We start from the raw sequence: 20,761 nt of genomic DNA, 5'->3' as shown, positions 1-20,761 counted from the left end.
AAGTTGAATAGTCTTAGGGGTACAATCGACGGCAATTGGATTGGCTGAGAACCAGCTCATGTTCAAAATGACATCTGATCCAGATAAATAATTTAAAAGGATCAACCGATGATTGCGTGCATTCGCACTCATGTTGAATCAACAGGGTCAAAATGACGGTGTCAAAGGAGACTAATGAATATTGCCAGATATATGGGAAGCATCCATAATGCAAGTAGACAAGTATTTGCAGAGCAATAAAGCTGCTAAGGATTTTCGGAGGATTGAATAGTATTTCAAAGAATTTTGTGAAACACCTGAACAACTGGGGATGAGCGGATACTCGGAAGTGCGAGAAATTAAAGTTAGGGGTATTCAGGTGGCAAAAACTGTATAGCAGTAAGCTCAAAGGATTCTTGGAACAACGGAGAGCGGTTCGGGGCATCTTGTCTTAACAAGATCAACTTGGAATAGAATTAAGAACGACGGTTGTAAGGATTTATCCATAGGGATAGATCAGTGGTAGGGAATTGCAAAAGCAACGAGCACAAAGTCTCGAAAGAGTATCGGGGAGTAACTTCGAAATCTTCTGGTGCAGTAGGCGATCATCTATGATAAGGGGCTCTCCGGGAGACGTAGTTACGAGAACCTAGAGTCAGATTTAGTAAAATCATTTAACCCGAATAAAAGAGAGATCAAAGTCCCAGAGTAAGGATCGAGGAGTAAAAGATCCTAATACCACCCAATGGCGACGTGGGCCCGTAAGCCACACAGCAATGTTACTAAACGTTTTTCAATGACTAGACTCGACTTCGGCCAAGGAGTTGGAAAGGGGGATTCCTACAGGCAGTTGGCTCTGATACCAACTTGTGACGCCCCCGATTTGACCGTACACTAATCATGCACGCAAATGTGTATGATCAAGATCACGGACTCACGGGAAGATATCACAACACAACTCTACAACATAAATAAGTCATACAAGCATCATAATACAAGCCAGGGGCCTCGAGGGCTCGAATACAAGTGCTCAATCATAGACGAGTCAGCGGAAGCAACAATATCTGACTACAGACATCAGTTAAACAAGTTTGCCTTTAGAAGGCTAGCACAAAAGTAGCAACGATCGAAAAGGCAAGGCCTCCTGCCTGGGACCTCCTAACTACTCCTCGAAGCCGAACTCCACGTAGAATCATCCTCGGGGTCTCTAGCTCCTGGACTCCAGCATCTGGTTGCGACAAGCAGGTATAGAAAGGGGAAAAGAGGGAGAAAAGAAACCGTGAGTACTCATCCAAAGTACTCGCAAGCAAGGAGCTACACTACATATGCATGGTATATGTGTAAAGGGCCATATCAGTGGACTGAACTGCAGAATGCCAGAATAAGAGGGGGATAGCTAATCCTGTCGAAGACTACGCTTCTGGCCACCTCCATCTTGCAGCATGTAGAAGAGAGTAGGTGGTAAGTTCACCAAGTAGCATCGCATAGCATAATCCTACCCGGCGATCCCCTCCTCGTCGCCCTGTTAGAGAGCGATCACCAGGTTATATCTGGCACTTGGAAGGGTGTGTTTTATTAAGTATCCAGTTCTAGTTGTCATAAGGTCAAGGTACAACTCCGAGTCGTCCTTTTACCGAGGGACACGGCTATTCGAATAGATAAACTTCCCTGCAGGGGTGCACCACATAACCCAACACGCTCGATCCCATTTGGCCGGACACACTTTCCTGGGTCATGCCCGGCCGCGGAAGATCAACACGTCGCAGCCCCACCTAGGCTCAATAGAGAGGTCAGCACGCCGGTCTAAATCCTATGCGCGCAGGGGTCTGGGCCCATCGCCCATTGCACACCTGCACGTTGCGTATGCGGCCGGAAGCAGACCTAGCCTAGCAGGCGTTCCAGTCCAATCCGGCGCGCGCCGCTCCGTCGCTGACGTCAAGAAGAGCTTCGGCTGATACCACGACGTCGAGTGCCCATAACTGTTCCCGCGTAGTTGGTTAGTGCGTATAGACAAAATGGCCAGACTCAGATCAAATACCAAGATCTCGTTAAGCGTGTTAAGTATCCGCGAATGCCGACCAGGGCCAGGCCCACCTCTCTCCTAGGTGGTCTCAACCTGCCCTGTCGCTTCGCCATAAAGTAACAGTCGGGGGCCGTCAGGAACCCAGGCCCACCTCTACCGGGATGGAGCCACTTGTCCTTTCAGCCCCCTCACCAGAATCACTTGCGGGTACTCAACGAGCCGACCCGACTTTAGTCACCACATGTGTCATGTATAAAAAATATATAGTATATACCCGTGATCACCTCCCGATGTGATCACGGCCCAGTAGTATAGCATGGCAGACGGACAAGAGTGTAGGGCCACTGATGGAACACTAGCATCCTATACTAAGCAGTAGGATAGCAGGTAAGGGTAACAACTGTAGTAACAATGACAGGCTATGCATCAGTATAGGATTAATCGAAAGCAGTAACATGCTACACTACTCTAATGCAAGCAGTATAGAGAAGGAATAGGCGATATCTGGTGATCAAGGGGGGGCTTGCCTGGTTGCTCAGACAAGGAGGGGTCGTCGATGACGTAGTCGACCACAGGGGCATCAGCATCGTCACGGGGTCTATCGAAGAAAAGAGGGGGGAGAAACAGTAAATACATAGCAAGCAAGTGCATAACAGGACAACAGGCAGAGCTAGACGTGTTCTAACGCGGTATGAGGTAATACCGGTGAAGGGGGGAACATCCGGGAAAATATCCCCGGTGTTTCGCGTTTTCGGACAGATGAATCGAAGGGGAAAAGTTACGTGTTCGTTACGCTAGGGATGCGTGGCGGACGAACGGGCTGCGTAACCGGATTCGTCTCGTCGTTCTGAGCAACTTTCATGTACAAAGTTTTTCTATCCGAGCTACGGTTTATTTTATATTGATTTTAAAAGATTTAAATCATTTTTTAGCATTTATTTAATTATTTTAATCCAACATTATCCAGAACAGTGCACGCTGACGTCAGCAGTCAACAGAGGCGTTGACTAGTCAACTGACGTGTGGGTCCCGTTCGTCATTGACTGTTTAGTCTAATTAGGGTTTAACTAATCTAATTACTGTTTAATTAATCTAACTAGTTAATTAGATTAATTAAATAGGATCAATTAACTTAATTAACTAATTAATTAGTTAATTATTTTAATTTTTTTTATTCTTTTTTATCGTTCTGGGGGTGGGGCCCCCTTGTCATTGGCCCATAGGGGCATAGCGGGCTAACGGGCGCGGTTGCTGGGGCGGAGCCCCGTGAGCGTGCTGGCGCGCGGGCGCCGATTGGGCGAGCCCGGGCGCAGGACGATGGGGCACCGCGGGGGCGAGCGCCGGCAGCGGGCGAGCAAGGGCCGGCGGCAGCGGGCGCGCGAGCGCAAGGCGGCCGCGGAGTGCCGGCAGGGGAGCCCGAGGGGTGTGGCGGCGCGGGGCAGGATGCGCCCAGGGCGGCGACATGCGCTGGGGGGGCGAGGCGCAAGTCGCGGGCGGCGCGGCGCTGGAAGGCAGTGGGAGGGCGCGAGCGGTGCGGTGAGCGCGGCCAGACGCGGCGTCGGGCGCGCGGTGCGCAGCACGTGGGGAAGCGCGTGCGCGGGGGGAGGGGAGAGAGAGGGAGGTGTGGTGCTCACGGCGGGGCGCAGGGACTAAGGCAACGGGCTCGAGGAGGATTCGAGGTCGCGTCCGGCGAGGAGGAGACGGGGACGACGGGGCGGCGCCGTGGCGCTGGGGAGGCGGTTTGGATCGACGGAGAGGAGGGGCGAGGAGGCAACGACGATGGCAGGCGACGACGATCCAGATCGCGGAAGAGGGGGAGGCGCAGGAGGAAGATGAGGCAGCGGCGGCGTGGTGGCGCCGGCGATGGGCGCCGGGGTCGAGGTCGCGAGGCGGCGCGGGATCGGGTCCCTCCCGTCGATCCAGAACAGGCGAGTGGGGAGGAGAGGAGCGAGGGGAGTGGGCGTCGTGCGGGGGGGGGGGAGTGGGCGAGTGGGGCTAGGGTTTCCGGCGCCCAGGGGGAAGTAGAGGGCGCCGCTGGGCCGGTTGGGCTGTTTTGGCCCAGGTGGCCGGGGAGGCCTTTCCTCTTATTCTTCCTTTTTTTAAAGACTTTTCTGTTTTCTTATTTTTCTTATTTTATTTCTTTACTGTTTCCATCTAAACTTCCTTTTATTTTAGTTTTATAAAATGCCAAATGAGCACCTAAATTAGTATTACTAATTAGTCCACTGCCACAATTATTTTGGCACATTATTAAATTAGTTATATTATTATAACTTTATAAAAGGCATTAAATTAATTTTTTTTGCTGCTGTTTTAATTACTTTAGAGCCCTAAAACATTTTATCAAAGTTTGGTCTCTCCACCAATATATCCTATGAATTATTTGCCACAATAAGAACATTTTAGTTTTTATGTTTGAAAACATTTACTGTTTGCCTATATTTTAAATTTGAATTTGAATTGTTTTGAACTAACGCGAGTTTATCAACAGTAACCGTGGTGACGTGGCATCTTTAACAGAGGTTTACTGTAGCCTAATTATCCGGGCGTTACATCTACGGAGGTGGTGCTGTTGGGGAACGTAGTAATTTCAAAAAAATTCCTACGCACACGCATGATCATGGTGATGCATAGCAACGAGAGGGGGGAGTGTGTCCACGTACCCTCGTAGACCGAAAGCGGAAGCGTTAGCACAACGCGGTTGATGTAGTCGTACGTCTTCACGATCCGACCGATCAAGTACCGAACGCACGGCACCTTCGAGTTCAACACACGTTCAACTCGATGATGTCCCTCGAACTCTGATCCAGCTGAGCTTTGAGGGAGAGTTCCGTCAGCACGACGGCGTGGTGACGATGATGATGTTCTATCGACGCAGGGCTTCGCCTAAGCACCGCTACTATATGACCGAGGTGGACTATGGTGGAGGGGGTCACCGCACACAGCTAAGAGATCCAAGGGATCAATTGTTGTGTCTATGGGGTGCCCCCTCCTCCGTATATAAAGGGGGGAGGAGGAGAGGGCCGGCCAAGGGGAGAAGGCGCGCCCAAGGGGGGCAATCCTACTCCAAGTAGGATTCCCCCCTCTTTCCTAGTCCAAGTAGGAGAGGGAAGGAAGGGAAGGAGAAGGAGAAGGAAGGAGAGGGAGGAAATGGAGGAAAGGGGGGCCAGCCCCCTAGTCCAATTCGGTTTGGGCTAGGGGGGCCGCGCGCCCTGCCTCCTCTCTTCCACCACTTGGCCCATGAGGCCCATTGCTTCTTCCTCGTATTCCCGTAACTCCCCGGTACCCCCGAAAATACCCAAATAACTCGGAACCTTTCCGATGTCCGAATATAGTCGTCCAATATATCGATCTTTACATCTCGACCATTTCGAGACTCCTCGTCATCTCCCCGATCTCATCCGGGACTCCGAACTACCTTCGGTACATCAAATCACATAAACTCATAATACAGTCGTCATCGAACTTTAAGCGTGCGGACCCTACGGGTTCGAGAACTATGTAGACATGACCGAGACACGTCTCCGGTCAATAACCAATAGCGGAACCTGGATGCTCATATTGGCTCCCATATATTCTATGAAGATCTTTATCGGGCAAACCGCATAACAACATACGTTGTTCCCTTTGTCATCGGTATGTTACTTGCCCGAGATTCGATCATCGATATCTCAATACCTAGTTCAATCTCGTTACCGGCAAGTCTCTTTACTCGTTCCGTAATACATCATCCCGCAACCAACTCATTAGTTGCAATGCTTGCAAGGCTTATAGTGATGTGCATTACCGAGTGGGCCTAGAGATACCTCTCCGACAATCGGAGTGACAAATCCTAATCTCAAAATACGCCAACCCAACAAGTACCTTCGGAGACACCTGTAGAGCACCTTTATAATTGCCCAGTTACGTTGTGACGTTTGGTAGCACACAAAGTGTTCCTCCGGTAAACGGAAGTTGCATAATCTCATAGTCATAGGAACATGTGTAAGTCATGAAGAAAGCAATAGCAACATATTAAACGATCAAGTGCTAAGCTAATAGAATGGGTCATGTCAATCACATCATTCTCCTAATGATGTGATCTCGTTAATCAAATGACAACTCTTTGTCTATGGCTAGGAAACATAACCATCTTTGATCAACGAGCTAGTCAAGTAGAGGCATACTAGTGACACTCTGTTTGTCTATGTATTCATACATGTATCATGTTTACGGTTAATACAATTCTAGCATGAATAATAAACATTTATCATGATATAAGGAAATAAATAATAACTTTATTATATCCTCTAGGGCATATTTCCTTCAGTCTCCCACTTGCACTAGAGTCAATAATCTAGTTCACATCATCATGTGATTTAACACCAATAGTTCACATCACCATGTGATTAACACCCATAGTTCACATCGTCATGTGACCAACACCCAAAGGATTTACTAGAGTCAATAATCTAGTTCACATCGCTATGTGATTAACACCCAAAGAGTACTAAGGTGTGATCATGTTTTGCTTGTGAGAGAAGTTTAGTCAACGGGTCTGCCACATTTAGATCCGTATGTATTTTGCAAATTTCTATGTCAACAATGCTCTGCACGGAGCTACTCTAGCTAATTGCTCCCACTTTCAATATGTATCCAGATTGAGACTTAGAGTTATCTGGATCAGTGTCAAAACTTGTATCGACGTAACCCTTTACGACGAACCTTTTTGTCACCTCCATAATTGAGAAACATATCCTTATTCCACTAAGGATAATTTTGACCGCTGTCAAGTGGTCTACTCCTAGATCACTATTGTACTCCCTTGCCAAAATCAGTGTAGGGTATACAATAGATCTGGTTCACAGCATGGCATACTTTATAGAACCTATGGCTGAGGCATAGGGAATGACTTTCATTCTCTTTCTATCTTCTGCCGTGGTCGGGCTTTGAGTCTTACTCAATTTCACACCTTGTAACACAGGCAAGAACTCTTTCTTTGACTGTTCCATTTTGAACTACTTCAAAATCTTGTCAAGGTATGTACTCATTGAAAAAACTTATCAAGCGTCTTGATCTGTCTCTATAGATCTTGATGCTCAATATGTAAGCAGCTTCACCGAGGTATTTCTTTGAAAAACTCCTTGCAAACACTCCTTTATGCTTTGCGGAATAATTCTACATTACTTCCGATCAACAATATGTCATTCACATATACTTATCAGAAATGTTGTAGTGCTCCCACTCACTTTCTTGTAAATACAAGCTTCACCGCAAGTCTGTATAAAACTATATGCTTTGATCAACTTATCAAAGCGTATATTCCAACTCCGAGATGCTTGCACCAGTCCATAGGAGGATCGCTGGAGCTTGCATATAATTTTTGAGTAGTTACGTTTATTCCTGAGGACATGGGAGAAGTCTTGCTATAAGTAGTCATGTGAGTTTGGTATTCGTTCGATATTTTGATGAGATGTATGTTGTCTTTCCTCTAGTGGTGTTATGTGAACGTCGACTACATGACACTTCACCATTATTTGGGCCTAGAGGAAGGCATTAGGAAGTAATAAGTAGATGATGGGTTGCTAGAGTGACAGAAGCTTAAACCCTAGTTTATGCGTTGCTTCGTAAGGGCCTGATTTGGATCCATATGTTTCATGCTATGGTTAGGTTTACCTTAATAGTTCTTTTGTAGTCGCGAATGCTTGCAATAGGGGTTAATCATAAGTGGGATGCTTGTCCAAGGAAGGCAGTACCCAAGCACCGGTCCACCCACATATCAAATTATCAAAGTAACGAACGCGAATCATATGAGCGTGATGAAAACTAGCTTGACGAAAATTCCCATGCATCCTCGGGAGCGCTTTCCTCTATATAAGAGTTTTTCCAGGCTTGTCCTTTGCTACAATAAGGATTGGGCCACCTTGCTGCACCTTTTTTACTTTTATTACTTGTTACCCGTTATAAATTACCTTATCACAAAACTATCTGTTACCGATAATTTCAGTGCTTGCAGAAAATACCTTACTGAAAACTGCTTGTCATTTCCTTCTGCTCCTCATTGGGTTCGACACTCTTACTTATCGAAAGGACTACGATAGATCCCCGATACTTGTGGGTCATCAAGACTCTTTTCTGGCGCCGTTGCCGGGGAGTGAAGCGCCTTTGGTAAGGAAAAATTCATATAGTGTGCTGAAATTTACTGTCACTTGTTACTATGGAAAGTAATCCTTTGAGGGTCTTGTTCGGGGTATCTTCACCCCGACTAGTAGAGCAAAGAGTTGCTCCTCAACCTACTGAACCTACTGAAAATGTTTACTTTGAAATTCCTTCGGGTATGATAGAGAAACTGCTAGGTAATCCTTTTACAGGAGATGGAACATTACATCCCGATTTGCACCTAATCGATGTGGGTGAAGTTTGTGGATTATTTAAGCTTGCAGGTATGCCCGAGGATGTTATCAAGAAGGTCTTCCCTTTATCTTTGAAGGGAAAGGCATTGACATGGTTTAGGCTATGTGATGATATGAGATCATGGAATTACAACCGATTGAAATTGGAATTTCATCAGAAGTTTTATCCTATGCATCTTGTTCATCGTGATCGTAATTATATATATATTTTTTGGCCTCGCGAAGGAGAAAGCATCGCTCAAGCTTGGGGGAGGCTTAAGACAATGTTATATTCATGCCCCAATCATGATCTCTCAAGAGAAATTAATATTCCAAATTTTATGCTCGGCTTTCTCTCAATAATCGCTGCATGCTCGATACTTCTTGTACTGGTTCTGTTATGATGAAGACTATTGAATTCAAATGGGATTTATTGGAAAGAATTAAACGCAACTCTGAAGATTGGGATCTCGACGAAGGATTCAGGTATAACCCATAAGTTTGATTGTGTAAAATCTTTTATGGATACCGATGTTTCCCGTGAATATAGCAATAAATATGGACTTGACTCTGAGATAGTAGATTCTTTCTGTGGATCATTTTCTACTCATGTTGATCTCCCTAAGGAGAAGTGGCTTAAATATCATCCTCCCATTGAAGTAAAAGTAGTTGAACCTATTAAAGTTGAAGAAAAGACAATCAATTATAATGTTGATCCTATTGTTCCTACCGCTTATATTGAGAAACCACCTTTCCCTGTTAGAATAAAGGATCGTGCTAAAGCTTCAACTGTGGTTCGTAAGAGTAATACTAGAACACCTACACCCCCTGAGCAAATTAAAGTTAAACCTAGTATTGCTATGGTTAAATATCTCTTGGCCGATAATATTGATGGGCATGTTATTTACTTTTGTGATGAAGCTGCTAGAATTGCTAGACCCGATACTAAGGGTAAACATAGACCTGTTGTTGGCATGCCTGTTGTTTCTGTTAAAATAGGAGATCATTGTTATCATGGTTTATGTGATATGGGTGCTAGTGTCAGTGCAATACCTTATTCTTTATACAAAGAAATTATACATGATATTGCACCTGCTGAGTTAGAAGATATTGATGTTACTATTAAGCTTGCCAATAGAGATACTATCTCACCGGTTGGGATTGTTAGAGATGTTGAAGTCTTGTGTGGGAAAATTAAATATCCTACTGATTTTCTTGTTCTTGCTTCCCCAGAAGACAACTTCTGTCCCATTATATTTGGCAGACCCTTCTTGAATACTATTAATGCTTGGATAAACTGCGAAAAGTATGTTGTTACTATTGGATTAGGGGATATGTCTCATGATTTTAATTTTGCTAAATTTCATAGACAACCCCATGATAAAGAATTGCCTAGTAAAGATGAAATTATTGGTCTTGCTTAGAACAATATTTTCTTGACCATGAAAATGATATGTTTATGAATGAAAGAAGGGAAATAGATGAAGTATTCTTTAAATAGGGACCTATTTTGAAACACAGCTTGCCTATTGAAATTCTAGGGGATCCTCCTCCACCCAAGGGTGATCCCGTGTTTGAGCCTAAACTATTACCTGATACTCTTAAATATTCTTATCTTGATGAAAAGAAGATATATCCTGTTATTATTAGTGCTAACCTTTCAGAGCAAGAAGAAGAGAAATTATTGAAAACTCTGAAGAAGCACCGTGCTGTTATTGGATATACTCTTGATGATCTTAAGGGCATTAGTCCCACTCTATGCCAGCACAAAATTTTTTGGAGGAAGACGCTAAACCGGTTGTTGATCACCAACGAAGGTTAAATCCTTAGATGAAAGAAGTGGTAAGAAAAGAAATAATAAAGCTTCTGGAGGCAGGTATAATTTATCCCGTTGCTGATAGTCAGTGGGTAAGTCATGTCCATTGTGTCCCTAAGATGGGAGGCATTACTGTTGTTCCTAATGATAAAGATGAATTGATCCGACAAAGAATTGTTACAGGTTATAGAATGGTAATTGATTTCCGCAACTAAATAAAGCCACTAAAAAGGATCATTACCCTTTACCTTTTATCGATCAAATGCTAGAAAGATTATCCAAACATACACATTTTTGCTTTCTAGACGGTTATTCTGGTTTCTCTCAAATACCTGTGTCAAAAGAGGATCAAGAAAAGACCACTTTTACTTGACCTTTCGGTACCTTTGCTTATAGACGTATGCCTTTTGGTTTATGCAATGCACCTGCTATCTTTCAAAGATGTATGACTGCTATATTCTCTGACTTTTGCGAAAAGATTGTTGAGGTTTTCATGGATGATTTCTCCATGTATGGAACTTCCTTTGATGATTGCTTAAGCAACCTTGATTGAGTTTTGCAGAGATGTGAAGAAACTAATCTTGTCTTGAATTGGGAGAAGTGCTACTTTATGGTTAATGAAGGTATTTTCTTGGGGCATAAAATTTCTGAAAGAGGTATTGAAGTTGATAAAGCTAAAGTTGATGCTATTGAAAAGATGTCGTGTCCTAAGGACATTAAAGGTATAAGAAGTTTCCTTGGTCATGCCGGTTTTTATAGGAGGTTCATTAAAGACTTCTAAAAAATTTCTAGGCCTCTGACTAATCTCTTACAGAAAGATGTTCCTTTTGTCTTTGATGATGATTGTGTAGAAGCATTTGAAATACTTAAGAAAGCTTTGATTTCTGCACCTATTGTTCAGCCACCTGATTGGAAATTACCCTTTGAAATTATGTGTGATGCTAGTGATTATGCTGTAGGTGTTGTTCTAGGACAAAGAGTTGATAAGAAATTAAATGTTATCCAATATGCTAGTAAAACTCTAGACAGTGCCCAGAGAAATTATGCTACTACTGAAAAAGAATTTTTAGCAGTTGTATTTGCTTGTGATAAGTTCAGACCTTATATTGTTGATTCTAAAGTAACTGTGCACGCTGATCATGCTGCTATTAAATATCTTATGGAAAAGAAAGATGCTAAACCTAGACTTATTAGATGGGTTCTCCTACTACAAGAATTTGATTTGCATATTATTGATAGAAAGGGAGCTGAGAACCCCGTTGTATACAACTTGTCTAGGTTAGAGAATGTTCTTGATGACCCACTCCCTATTGATGATAGCTTTCCTGATGAACAATTAGCTGTCATAAATGCTTCTCGTACTGCTCCATGGTATGCTGATTATGCTAATTACATTGTTGCTAAATTTATACCACCTAGTTTCACATACCAGCAAAAGAAAAAGTTTTTCTATGATTTAAGACATTACTTCTGGGATGACCCACAATCTTTATAAAGAAGGAGTGGATGGTGTTATTAGATGTTGTGTACCTGAGCATGAATAGGAACAGATCCTACGCTAGTGTCAGTCCGAGGCTTATGGAGGACACCACGCTGGAGATAGAACTGCACATAAGGTATTGCAATCCGGTTTTTATTGGCCTACTCTCTTCAAAGATGCCCGTAAGTTTGTCTTGTCTTGTGATGAATGTTAAAGAATTGGTAATATTAGTAGACGTCAAGAAATGCCTATGAATTATTCACTTGTTATTGAACCATTTGATGTTTGGGGCTTTGATTTTATGGGACCGTTTCCTTCCTCTAATGGGTATACACATATTTTAGTTGATGTTGATTACGTTACTAAGTGGATAGAAGCTATTCCAACTAGTAGTGCTGATCATAACACCTCTATTAAGATGCTTAAAGAAGATATTTTTCCGAGGTTTGGAGTCCCTAGATACTTAATGACTAATGGTGGTTCACATTTTATTAATGGTGCTTTTCGTAAAATGCTTGCTAAGTATGATGTTAATCATAGAATTGCATCTCCTTATCATCCACAATCTAGTGGTCAAGTAGAATTTAGTAATAGAGAGCTTAAATTAATTTTGCAAAAGACTGTTAATAGATCTAGAAAGAATTGGTCCAAGAAACTTGATGATGCATTATGGGCCTATAGAACTGCATATAAAAATCCTATGGGTATGTCTCCGTATAAAATTGTTTATGGAAAAGCATGTCACTTACCTCTAGAACTAGAATATAAGGCATATTGGGCCATTAAAGAGCTCAATTATGATTTCAAACTTGCCGGTGAGAAGAGACAATTTGACATTAGCTCACTTGATGAATGGAGAACCCAAGCCTATGAGAATGCCAAACTGTTTAAAGAAAAAGTTAAAAGATGGCATGACAAAAGGATACAAAAGCATGGGTTCAATGTAGGTGCTTATGTTTTGCTATACAACTCTCGTTTAAGATTTTTTGCAGGAAAACTTCTCTCTAAATGGGAAGATCCTGACGTTATCGAGGAGGTCTATCATTCCGGTGCCATAAAAATGACCAACTTCGAAGGCACAAATCCAAAAGTGGTGAACGGTCAAAGAATCAAACATTATATCTCAGGTAATCCCATAAATGTTGAAACTAATGTTATTGATACCGTAACCCCGGAGGAGTACATAAGGGACAATTTCTAGAACGTTTTAGACTCTGAAAAGGAATAGCTATGTGGTACGGTAAGTAAACCGACTCCAAAATAGTTCTAATAGCAATTTTCCTCCATTTTGGAATATTTAAGAAAATAGGAAAATAAGAAGTAGTTCGGGAAGGACACAAGGCGTCCACGAGGGTGGAGGGTGCGCCCTACCCCCCTGGGCGCGCCCCCTGCCTCGTGGGCACCTCGTGTGCCCTCCGGACTCCCATTTCTTGCACAATACTTCTTTTGGTCGGTAAAAATTCAATATATAATCTCCCGAAGGTTTTGACCACCGTATCACGCAAATATCCTCTGTTTTTGTCTCGAGCTATTTTCTGCCAGAGTTGTCCAGGCCAGGCATCATGTCGTCCCCCTCCTCCAACAATGAGGGCAACGATGCTTGGCTATAAAGATAAAGCTGAAGAGAGAAGAACCCAGGGAGATCAACGAGGATGATAGGATCAAGAAGGCCATGGAGGATCAAGCTCCGCCAGCAGCAGAAGAAGACATCCTTCAACCTCATCACAATCTTCTTACCCCAACTGAGATTGAAGCTTTCAAGATGATTGAGTTAGCTCGCATACAAAACAAGTATCTCACACGTCAAAATATTTTGTTGAAGGAGCATATTGCCACACTCAAGGGAATTATCCGCAAATTGGAGGATCTCCTACGCTTGATGTGCGACACTCCATCATCACCACCATCTCCTTCACCAGCAAAGGAGAACTGAGTATCTGGTATGGGCACTCCCCTTGGCAACTGCCAAGCTTGGGGGAGGTGCCCCGGTATCGTGTCACCATCACAGTCCTATCTTTACCGTTTTTCTTAGTTCGATCCTTTTGGTAATATCTTGATCTAGTAGAATAAAGTTTTAGTATGATTTAGTTTTGAGTTCTGCTTTATGATCCTTCTATGTAATTGAGTCCATGAGCTATATATAATAAAGATTAGTTTTGATTATCTTACTATGATCTTGAGGGAATAAAAATAAAAGAGAAGAGAAAGAATAAAAATAATTAAAGAGATCATATTGATCTTATGGAGAGTAATGACTTCACATATAAAAGAGTATGATGAATAAAAGTTGTTGAGAGTTGACAAACATAGTTTTGGTCATCGTTGCAATTAATAGGAAGTAATAAAGAAAGAGAGGTTTTCACATAAAATCTTGGACATCTTTTATGATTGTGAGAACTCATTAAAATGTGACATGCTAAAAATTTGATGTTGGACAAGGAAGACAACATAATGGGTTATGTTTTCTTATATCCGAAATAAAGTATATTGTCATGGGTCATCCAACATGTTGAGCTTGCCTTTCCCCCTCATGCTAGCCAAATTATTTGCACCAAATAGAGATACTACTTGTGCTTCCAAATATCCTTTAAACCGGTTTTGCCATGAGAGTCCACTATATCTACCTATGGATTGAGTAAGATCTTTCAAGTAAGTTGTCATTGTTGCATGCAATAAAAATTGATCTCTAAATATGTATGATTTATTAGTGTGGAGAAAATAAGATTTATACGATCTTGTGATATGGAAGCAATAAAAGCGATGGACTGCATAATAAAGGTCCATATCACAAGTGGCAATATAAAGTGGCATTCTTTTTCATTAAGATTTCGTGCATCCAACCATAAAAGCACATGACAACCTCTGTTTCCCTCTGCGAAGGGCCTATCTTTTATTCTTGTCTTATACTTTATACAAGAGTCATGGTGATCTTCACCTTTCCTTTTTACATTTTATCCTTTGGCAAGCACATTGTGTTGGAAAGATCTTGATATATATATATATATATATATATATATATATATATATATATCCAATTGGATGTAAGTTATCATAAACTATTATTGTTGACATTACCCTTGAAGTAAAAGGTTGGGAGGCAACATTATAAGCCCCTATCTTTCTCTGTGTCCGATTAAAACTCCATACCCATAAGTATTGCGTGAGTGTTAGCAATTGTGAAAGACTAAATGATAGTTCAGTATGTGGACTTGCTGCAAAGCTCTTATATTGACTCTTTCCGATGTTATGATAAATTTCAATTGCTTCAATGACCGAGATCTTATTTTGTTAGTTTTCAATGAAGTTTCTGATTCATACTTGACATTGTGAATAGATTGTTGCTTTAGAGTAAGAAATCATATGACAATATATATATATATATATATATATATATATATGTTGTTGTTATAAGAATGATCATGCTGCCCTCATGTCCGTATTTTATTTTATCGACACCTCTATCTCTAAACATGTGGACATATTTTTCGTTATCGGTTTCCGCTTGAGGACAAGCGAGGTCTAAGCTTGGGGGAGTTGATACGTTTGCATCATGCTTTTATATCGATATTTATTACATTATGGGCTGTTATTACACATTATGTCACAATACTTATGCCTATTCTCTCTTATTTTACAAGGTTTACATGAAGAGGGAGAATGCCGGCAGCTGGAATTCTGGGCTGGAAAACGAGCAAATATTAGAAACCTATTCTGCACAACTCCAATAGTCCTGAAACTTCACGGAGGCATGTTTTGGAATATATAAAAAATACTGGAAAAAGAATCAACCGGAGGGGGCCCACACCCTGGCCACGAGGGTGGGGGCGCGCCCTACCCCCTGGGCGCGCCCCCTGTCTCGTGGGCCCCCTGGCAGGCCTCCGGTGCCCATCTTCTGCTATATGAAGTATTTCGTCCTAGAAAAAATCAGAAGAAAGTTTTCGGGACGAAGCGCCGCCGTCTCGAGGCGGAACCTAGCGAAACCAATCTAGGGCTCCGGCGGAACTGTTCTGCCACGGAAACATCCCTCCGGGATGGGCAAATCATCACCATCGTCATCACCATCAATCCTCGCAGTGGGAGCGGGTCAATCTCCATCAACATCTTCACCAGCACCACCTCCTCTCAAACCCTAGTTCATCTCTTGTATCCAATCTTTGTCTCAAAACCTCAGATTGGTACCTGTGGGTTGCTAGTAGTGTTGATTACTCCTTGTAGTTGATGCTAGTTGGTTTATTTGGTGGAAGATCATATGTTCAGATCCTTTATGCATATTAATACCCCTCTGATTATGAACATGAATATGATTTGTGAGTAGTTACATTTGTTCCTGAGGACATGGGAGAAATCTTGCTATAAGTAGTCATGTGAGTTTGGTATTCATTCGATATTTTGATGAGATGTATGTTGTCTTTCCTCTAGTGGTGTTATGTGAACGTCGACTACATGACACTTCACCATTATTTGGGCCTAGAGGAAGGCATTGGAAAGTAATAAGTGGATGATGGGTTGCTAGAGTGACAGAAGCTTAAACCCTAGTTTATGCGTTGCTTCGTAAGGGGCTGATTTGGATCCATATGTTTCATGCTATGGTTAGGTTTACCTTAATACTTCTTTTGTAGTTGCGGATGCTTGCAATAGGGGTTAATCATAAGTGGGATGCTTATCCAAGGAAGGGCAGTACCTAAGCACCGGTCCACCCACATATCAAATTATCAAAGTAATGAACGCGAATCATATGAGCGTGATGAAAACTAGCTTGACGATAATTCCCATGCGTCCTCGGGAGCGCTTTCCTTTATATAAGAGTTTGTCCAGGCTTGTCCTTTGCTACAAAAAGGATTGGGCCCACCTTGCTGCACCTTGTTTACTTTTATTACTTGTTACCCGTTATAAATTACCTTATCACAAAACTATCTGTTACCAATAATTTCAGTGCTTGCAGAGAATACCTTACTGAAAACCGCTTGTCATTTCCTTCTGCTCCTCGTTGGGTTCGACACTCTTACTTATCGAAAGGACTACGATAGATCCCCTATACTTGTGGGTCATCAGGACTCAACACCAATCACCTCATGATCACGGACCTCTCCCGTGATCTCAAGGTGGATGGCAAGCCCATGAAGGACATCACCTTCACCCTCAATGAGCAAATTAACTTCCCCCAAAGCCAGATCTACGATCTCCAAAACCAAGTCTTTGAATATGAGGCGAGGTTTAAAGGTATGAGTTTGGCTGCTAGTTGCAGGACCTGTGAGACTCACTCCTCCACTTACGATGGTGGACCACTGCCATGGAAATCCGAGGACAAGATCTCTTCTTCATCAGCACCACCTTCTTCGTCGCCAAAGGACAATTGAGTATTGGGTATGGGCACTCCCCTTGGCTTCCGCAAGCTTGGGGGAGGTGCCCCGGTATCGTATCATCCCACTATCTTTTACCTTTACTTATTTTAGTTCGATCTTTTGCTTTAGAAGAGTAAAAGTTTAGTTCGATCCTTTCTTCTTTGAGAGTTTGCCTAGTGATCTATCCTTGTAATCATGTGCAAGTTATATAATAAAGTTTAGTTTGAGCTTTTATGTTATTTACTTTCATGTTGTAAATAAAAGAAAGAAATAAGAAAGAAAAAGAGAAAGGAATTAAATAAAAGAAAGGAAATAAATCAAGAAGATCATATACTAATCTTATGGTAGGTGATGAATCCACATAAGGAAGAGTATAAGTAGAAAATTTTATTAGAGATTGACAAACATAGCATTAGTTAATGATGCAACTCATGAAAGAATTAATAAGGGAAGAGAAGATTCACATATAAATATACTATCCTAGAAATCTTTTGTGATTGTGAGCCCTCATCAAAATATTATATGCAAAAATTGTTGATGTTGGACAAGGAAGACAACTTAATGGTTTATGTTTGTTTATATTCACATAGAAGTCATATTGTCATAGATCCTTCAACATGTGGTGCTTGCCCCCTATCTTTGCTAGCCAAAAATTCTGCACTAAGTAGAGATACTACTTGTGCATCCAAAAACCCTTAAACCCAAATCTTATTTTCAAGTGTCCACCATACCTACCTAGGGATTGAGCAAGATCCCTCAAGTAAGTTGTCATCGGTCAAAAAGACAATAAAAATTGCTCCTAAATGTGTGAGATCATTTAGTGTAAGAGAAAATTGAGCGTTGCATGAACTTGTGATGTGGAAGAATAAAAGCGACAGACTGCATAATAAAGGTCGCTATCACAAGGGGCAATGTAACATGACGTTCTTTTGCACCAAGGGGTTGAGCATACAAACAAATAAGCGCATGGCAACCTCTACTTCCCTCTGTGAAGGGCCTATCTTTTACTTTTATGTATTTACTTTTATGCAAAGAGTCAAAGTTTTCCTTCTATTCCTTTTTATTTTTCTATTTTGGCAAGCATCATGTGGTGAGGAAAGATCTAGGCACATATGTCCAGCTGAATATAGATAGCATGCGTTATTATTGTTGACATCACCCTTGAGGTGAATACGTTGGGAGGCGAAACTATAAGCCCCTATCTTTCTATGTGTCCTGTTGAAACGTTTTGTTCATGTGTACGCGGTGAGTGTTAGCAATCATAGAAGACTATATGATGGTTGAGTATGTGGACTTGCCTAAAGGCTCCGATACGTGACCCTTCCTAAAAACATGATGAATTGTAGTTGCAAAGTTGACTGAGAACATAGTTTGTTGGTTTTAATAGAGTTTTTGCTTTATACTTCGATAGTGTAATGAATTGTCACTTATTCATAAGAATTATATGATAAAAGTCTTATGTTTAAATTTGATGCTGTTATAATAATGAACATGATGCTTCTATGTCCGTGTTTCATTTTTATCGACACCTCTCTCTCAAAGCATGTGGACATGTTTTTCGATTTCTGTTTTTGCTTGAGGACAAGCGAGGTCTAAGCATGGGGGAGTTGATACGTCCATTTTGCATCATGTTTTCCTACTGTTATTTATGATGTTTTTATCCATAATAATGCCTTTGGAGTAATTCTATTACCTTTTCTCTCATAATATGCAAGGTATACACAAACAGGGAGAATTCCGGCAGCTGAAAATCTGGACCTGGAAAAGCTACGCCAGGCTACCTATTCTGCACAACTCCAAAGGAGCTGAAACTTCACGAGGATTTTTTATGGAATATTTGAGAATTATTGGAGCAAATAACTACCAGAGGGGCCCACCAGGTGGGCACAACCCACCTGGGCGCGCCCTAGTGGGTTGTGCTCACCCAGGCCCACCTCCGGTGCCCATCTTCTGGTATATAGGTCATTTTGACCTAAAAAATAAGGAGATGACTTTCAGGATGGAGCACCGCCGTCTCAAGGCGGAACATGGGCAGGAGCATTTTGCCCTCTGGCGGAGCGATTCCGCCGGGGGAACCTCCCTCCCGGAGGGGGAAATCATCGTCATCATCATCACCAACAACTCTCCCATCTTGGGGAGGGAAATCTCCATCAACATCTTCAACATCACCATTTCATCTCAAACCCTAGTCCATCTCTTGTGTTCAATCTTGTTACCGGAACTATAGATTGGTGCTTGTGGGTGACTAGTAGTGTTGATTACATCTTGTAGTTGATTACTATAGGGTTTATTTGGTGGAAGATTATATGTTCAGATCCAATATGCTATTTAATACTCCTCTAATCTTGAGCATGATTATCATTTGTGAGTAGTTACTTTTTTCTTGAGGTCACGGGAGAAATCATGTTGCAAGTAATCATGTGAACTTGATATGTGTTCGATATTTTGATAGTATGTATGTTGTGATTCCCTTAGTGGTGTCATGTGAACGTCGACTACATGACACTTCACCATATTTGGGCCTAACGGAATGCATTGTGGAGTAGCAATTAGATGATGGGTTGCGAGAGTGACAGAAGCTTAAACCCCAGTTTATGCGCTATTCTGTAAGGGACCAATTGGACCCAAAAGTTTAATGCTATGGTTAGAATTTATTCTTAATACTTTTATCGTAATTGCGGATGCTTGCGGGAGGGTTAATTATAAGTAGAAGGTTTGTTCAAGTAAGAACAACACCTAACCACCGGTCCATCCCACATATCAAATTATCAAAGTAGTGAACACAAATCGAACCAACATGATGAATGTGACTAGATGAAATTCCCGTGTACCCTCAAGAACGTTTTGCTTATCATAAGAGACCGTTTTGGCCTGTCCTTTGCCTCAAAAGGATTGGGCTAACTTGCTGCACTTTTGTTACTACTATCGTTACTTGCTCATTACAAATTATCTTGCTATCAAACTACTCCGCTACTTACAATTTCAGCACTTGCAGACATTACCTTGATGAAAACCACTTGTCATTTCCTTCTGCTCCTCATTGGGTTCGACACTCTTACTGTAACATCCCAAATTTTCAATTTGGAATGTTATACATAGATCATCATTGCATATCATGTTTTATTGCATTTTGACAAATCCTCGATTAAGTCCTAAGCAACTCAAGGACCCTCGGAGAGAGTTGGGGATTTTCTCGAATTTTCTTATTTGGTTTTTCAAACGAGGATTGGGATTTTAATTATTTTTCTCTCCGGAAAAATATTTCAATTTATAAATAAGCGAGAGGAGAAAATATGACTTCTCCAAAAACATTGAAATACTGGAGGAAAAATGTTAAAAACATTATTTGGAATTTATTGGATTTTATTTGCAATTTTTATTGCATTTAAAAATATGCATGTTTTCAAAATATTTACTTTTTTGAATTTAAAAATGTTCACCCTATTCTAGATTTTCTAACTAGACGGGGAATATTTAATTCATATTTTTCTGATTTTTATTTATTTTTCTACGGAATATTTTCCGTGGAACATATTTATTTTAAAAAAAATACGCGCCGCGCCGACTGGGCCGAGCCCAGCCGACGGCCCAGCCCCGCCGCGACCTCTCCTTCCTCCCCACGCACCGCCGGAGTCCGCCGGGAGCACGAAGCCGCCGCCGCCTCGGGCTTTGCCCCCTCCCCCAAGCCTCTAGCCCCCCTCCATATATACCCCGCCCCCCTCCGTTTCTCCTCACCCGAGCAACCGCCGC

This window comes from Triticum aestivum, chromosome 1D (assembly GCF_018294505.1).
Source record: "Triticum aestivum cultivar Chinese Spring chromosome 1D, IWGSC CS RefSeq v2.1, whole genome shotgun sequence".
NCBI classification, from domain to species: Eukaryota; Viridiplantae; Streptophyta; class Magnoliopsida; order Poales; family Poaceae; genus Triticum; species Triticum aestivum.
The sequence above is the reverse complement of the archived record's forward strand: the minus strand, read 5'-3'. Positions refer to the sequence as shown.